The sequence below is a fragment of the Dermacentor albipictus genome, chromosome 3 (assembly GCF_038994185.2).
Source record: "Dermacentor albipictus isolate Rhodes 1998 colony chromosome 3, USDA_Dalb.pri_finalv2, whole genome shotgun sequence".
NCBI lineage: Eukaryota > Metazoa > Arthropoda > Arachnida > Ixodida > Ixodidae > Dermacentor > Dermacentor albipictus.
In genome coordinates this window covers 168390103-168396102 of record NC_091823.1, presented here as the reverse complement: position 1 = coordinate 168396102, position 6000 = coordinate 168390103, and positions in this window count along the sequence as shown.

The window sequence follows — 6000 nt, the reverse complement described above, 5'->3', positions numbered from 1 at the left end:
TTTTCGTTCTTGTCCCAGCGTTCATTCTTTCTAAATCAATGAATGCGAAATAAAGATTGATTGATTGATTTATTGATTGATTGATTGAAGTAACAAAGGACGTAATGAAGAAATAAAGCATGAAAGCGTACACCTAAAGAGAGAACATAGCGTTTGCTGAACTATCGAAACTGATCAAGATGAAGAAAAGCATATTCGAAATTATAACGTGGGAAAGGCTATCGCAGCGTTAAAGAAAGGAAATTCGGATAAGAGAGATGACGTTTATTTATGCGTGGTAAGATACGACTCAAACGGTGTAAACATTTCTTAGAGTACGGTGCACAATATTTTGCATATTGTGCACCACAGTGCACAATATGCAAAATACAAAGGTAACGTTCAATAGACTGGCAAGGAAACAATAATTCATGATCCCAAGTAACCCAATGGAGCCTGTGCAGGACTGCGTTTGTTTAGGTCAATAACTGACAGGGAGCCATGATCAGAAAAGGAAATTTACAGAACAAAAATGGGTTGAAGCGCATGCGGCAGGCACTATCAAATCATGAGCGAAAGCTTACCACTGTCATTGAAAATAAAATTGTACTATTAATGCATTCTACCGGTGCTACCAGATGGTGCGTCAACTTGAAGGTTAACAATGAAGCTCGAGAGCAAGTTAAGGACCGCGCAAAAAGAAATGGAACGAAATGTTTTAGGTGTAACGTGGCGGTGTGGATCAGTGAGAAAATGGGCATAGGCGATATTCTAGTTGACGTTAAGAGAAAAAAATCGATCTGGGCAGACAATTTATTGCGTAGGATAGGTAGCAGGTTGACCATTAGATTTACAGCATGGATTTCATGGGACAGTAAGCACAGTCGAGAACTGCAGAAGACTAGATGGGATGATGAAATTAGGAAAGTTTGCAGGTACAAGTTGGAATCAGCTCGCGCAAGACAGAAGTAATTGGAGATGGCTGGAAGAGAAGGCCTTCGTCATGTGACGGAGATAAATATAAGCTCATGATGAGTTCTTTTCCCAGAAGGACATTTCATTCAATCTTGCGCATCCTCCCATGTGTATTCGGGTTCAGCTAACGCAGTAAAACACCTCTACACTCTAAAAACAAAGAGAGTGCCGGGCACTCCCTTTGAGGGAGTAGCGGCTTGTCCCATATTTCACTCTCTTTTCGAGAGTAGATCGACCCTCTTTGAGAGAGAGTAGGTCAACTCCTGTTGACAGAGTTTTGTTACTCCACCGCCAGGGATTGCTAGTACTCTTCCGCAGAGTGATAATACTCTTCCCACAGGGGGTGCTAGTACTCTTCCGCAGAGTGCTAATACTCTCACAGCAGGGGTAATGGCACTCCACCAGACCGAGTACTTCTACTCCCCCAAACAGAGTGCTAGTACTCTTCCCAATACCCTCTTAGCGAAGTCCTGGCCACGCATGCAGGCAGGAGATCAGATCAAATTAGGGTCGCTGATATACCGTTCCCTAGGCGGCTCCTCAGAGTCAGTAGCCCAATTCCAAGCGGCCTACAGAATAGGCGTGAGCAAAGTTATGCAGGATTTTAAAATCATTTCTCCTGGCTATGTGCTGCCTACCATGAGGCGTGACTGCTCGAAATCGGCCTTATGCGTATGCGTCGCGAACGCCACTGCGGAGAAAAAAAAGCTAATTAACATTTTAATCCGCAGTTATCTTCGCACATTTCACAATCAGGAGACACATACTCTAATTAGAACACAATAGTCGAGGGAATCACATAGTCATGGAGAACCACATTGCTCTATACATCGCGTGGATTCGAACCCGCGTACACTCGCATCTATACAATTCAAAGCACACATCCTAACCATTACACCACAGAGCCACCACATCAGTCGTGTTGTTTTAGAGGTTATATATATAACAAATGTATTTGAGGAATCGGCTGCGGTGGGTGGAGTTTCTCTGCAGTGTGCTGTGCTGTTGTGTACTGGAATACGTTTGCGTTTGCATTATTTCCATTCCTTGCTACGACTAACGAAGGAATACAACGTAGACGACGACGTGAGAACTATTCACGGCTTGTCGTCACCCCAGGAAAATAACAAATGTGCCGTTCAGCTCACGATCGAGTGCTTTTCCAGTCCATGCATTATATGTTCTACGAAAATACGCGGATACAAAGTATCGTGCCAACCATCCACGTATGTGAATTTAAGTCCGTATACTGGTGAGCATTTCTGTTTATTTTTTCCGCCAGTTCCATTCGTATGTGGTTAACTGCGACGCCAGTACCAGGCATTTCGATGTGCCTCACGCTGCCGTGTAGGCGTTCTTTTCAAGTGCATTAGTTTAGAGTTCGGTTCAGTCCGCTGTGAGCTGTTGTCCTGCATTAGTAGCGGATCGTTAGCGTTTTGAAGAGCATGCATTCCAGCATTTGGAGACTGCTTATGCCGATAGCCACGTCACATGCATTGGCACGCATGTTTGAATTACTAATGTGTCCACTTGTTACGCGTGCACTGTTCGTATCCTGTGGCAGTGCTCGTTCTAAAAGCTTCGAAGACCATCTACATTCATACGTGTGTTCAATATATATGCACAGGATGGACTTGTCGGCTAGTTGGTTGAGCATTTTAGAAGAAACAGCGCAACGCAAGGACGACGAAAAACATGGACCACACCACGAAGCACTGGTGTGGTTGATGCTTTTTTTCGTCCTGGTGTTTGCGCTGTTCCTTCTTGCACGATACACGCACACCACAGGTGGGCAAAAGTTTAGGAGCATAGGGCGTTAACTTTGTTTTCCCCGTTTCCTCTCAGTGTCAATGGCACAACGCGTTGCCCGGAATTGCGCACGCTTACCCTCATATTCAGAAATGCATCATAACTTGAAGGCCATGCTTGACTTGATCTAAATGACGCAAGCCGTGAACGCACCAAAAGAAAGGCAGTGAGCGTCTAGGGGACGTTCGCACCAGGCGTCGTTTATATAAAGTCAAGCATGAGCTTTGTATTAAGATATATTTCTGAATATGGGGGTTAGTCATCTACTTCTCACAGAAAATGTCGAAGAAACGCCCACCAAAACCAGGCACATTCGTAAACTTAACTAGGCAATACGAAGCTCCATAGAAAAAGAGTGGTATTAAAAGCTTTCAGTATTTTGCTTTACTCCAAAATGGTTGCGCTCTCGTGGCTTCAATGTACAGAGATAGTGCAGCGTTAGCTAAAAAGCATGAATTTCCAAACTCCATGCCAAAATAAGCTTGCAAAATTATTTAGGTGCTAGAATCCAGGGTTTGTAGCGATCCTTGAAAACACTTTATTTCTAAAACGCCATTTTCAAGGCATTGAAAACCCTGGAATTTTTAGAAGTACTGGAAAGTCCTTAAATTTGTACACTTGGCTAGACTTAGCAGACATTGACAAGCATTTTTTTTCCCTTCTGTGACACTATTCGCATGTCACAGAGAATTGTCTGTGGAGGTAATAGAAGGAAAGCGACATCCTTAAAGTTGAAATTACAAAGGAGCTGCAGATACCAGTTTTAGGCACACGGAACCGGCGACAAATGTACTTGGAGGAGCAGAAGCAGGAAGCTCAACAGTTGAGGCATTCAAAGAAAAGCCATGATGAGTAAATCGAGAGCTACAGACACAATAAAAGGAAATTACAAACGACTTGCTTATTTGGTGGTGAAAAGCTGAGGCAACAGATGACATCACATACACTGTCAAACCAGACAGTATTCAAAAACTGCAAATGTTGCAGGTCCAAGTAGTTAATTGTGCTATTGCAGAAAAACTTTGAGCGCTTTCTTGAAATGCTTCCTTGTGTGCGTTCAGTGATTGGCGGTGAAAGGCAAATTAGCAGTCTTTCAAATGTTTGAAATCAGTGAAATGCGATTTGTTTTGTTTTCTTTTGTTTGCATTAAAGTTAACAATGTTGATGAACAAGTTATTGCCTGTCCAAACTACTAAAAAAATCGCTCAAGGTCCTTGAAGTTACTGTGTCGTGGCGTCGAAAGTTCTTGAAAACCATTGCATTTTTTTCAATATTGCTACGAACCCAGTAGAACAACTGTCATGGAGTAAAAACCTTGGCTGAACAGGGGCTTATACGAAGAGCACAGGAAGACTAGAAATGCAGTAGTAGGCATGGAGGGCCCTGAAAAAAATGTGCCACATCTGCTCGTCTGCCTTGTTTCTGCATTGACTGTCCCATTTTTATTAGAAGTGCACTTACTGTTCTACTCCAATAAACGCAACATTACCAACTCCAGTGTGGGGCAGTCCTTCAGCCAGTGCAGAACTCTTTCTGTACATCCCTGTCAGCTCTGTCATTTTTCCAGCATTGTAGTACAAGATTTGTTAAACTGGTTTCGCAGAATATGAGCAGTATACTCTTAAATTAGCTGTTTATTTGTATGCACAAGTTCAGGTCCTCAGTTTGGTTGCATGACAAATTGCCATACCTCAATAGATACAAGAAAAAATGTTATTACAGTTTAGTAAAATCCAAACAGTAATAATCACAACAATATAATGACACATTTCTTTTGGTACGTATACAGCCCATGTCTTGGCACTGTATAAATTCAACTATACGTCGCAAGTACTGTGTCCTGACCACTATTACTCACATGTGTAAAACCATCACAGCAATTCTTCAACAAATATCACAGTGATTAGTGACATACACTTTGTAACTGCTTTACATGAGCATAATGTATAAAAATGGTCCCTGTGTGACACGACTAGTGCCACCCGAGTACTATTACTCACAGGTGTAAAACCAACAAAGCAGTTCTTTAAAAATATCACAGCGCTTAGTGACGTACATGCTGTAACTCCCTTGTAAAAGCTTAATACAAACACGTGAGCACCCAGAAAGCTAGCAGTGCGCCTACATGGAAATACCACCGCCTCAATACTAATTCACAAGTGTACAACCAACCAAGCAGTTCTCTAAAGAATATCACAATGCTTAGTGACATACAATTTGTAACTAGCTTATATAAGATTTATACAAACATGAGGACATACCCAAAGCTATCGGTGCACCTACATGGAAGTGCGGCCATCTGAACACTATTATTTGGAAGTGTAAGCTCAACAGAACAGTTCGTTATAGTGACGCCCATTTTGTAACTGCCTTATACAAGCTTAGTGCAAGCACAAGAATGCGGAAAAAATAAATTAAAAACTTGCTCTATGAATACACAAACAGATCAACACAAATGGTAAACACCGCTTTGAAGACACGTGACCGTGACAAAGCGCAGGGCTGTGCCGGTTGAAACTGCCATCCACAAAAGTATTGAGCAATGCTTAAATCACACGCAATAAAGTGCTGAAAGACTGCATCTGTAACGTACCTATTTTAATTCAAATTTCTTGAATATAGGGCTCTCTTGCAGATAAGGCATCTGATCCAAGTGACCTGATTTTACACCTGCTAAATGCATACAATGCACTCAGATATAACTGGTAATAATAATTATAAAAGGCATTGAAAAACTTGATAGTATGATGAAGATGCATGACTAGAAAAGTTCTGTCCCCCTCGTACTTGTTAAAAAGGTGTAAGTACGACACATGTTCTTTTTTTCTGCAATTTTTGCATTAATGGACACCCGGGAACCTCGAACCCACAAAAAAAGAAGATACTGCTGTGTTAATAGTGTTGTGAATAGTTTTTTGTGAAAGCTTTTTACAGACAAGTTGCAGTCTCGTTTCTGGAGGTTGAGCTGTATCATGCAAAATAACATGGAAAGTTGTCACATGGGAGCATGACACTATGCCATAATGTTCGTTTCAGTTGACTCTCTTGCCCTATAAGTCAGTGCTCACTGTGACCAGTGATGGAACAGCAGTGTCTGTGTGATTTTCATCACTTCTGTCCTATGCCATCTTTACCAGAGTTGGCGGCACATAGATACCCAAATTTCAATAGTGTTGCTTTCTCAGGTGGTTGTTTTTGATTTGCTCAATATCAGTTGGCACTTCAGCTGCATCAAAC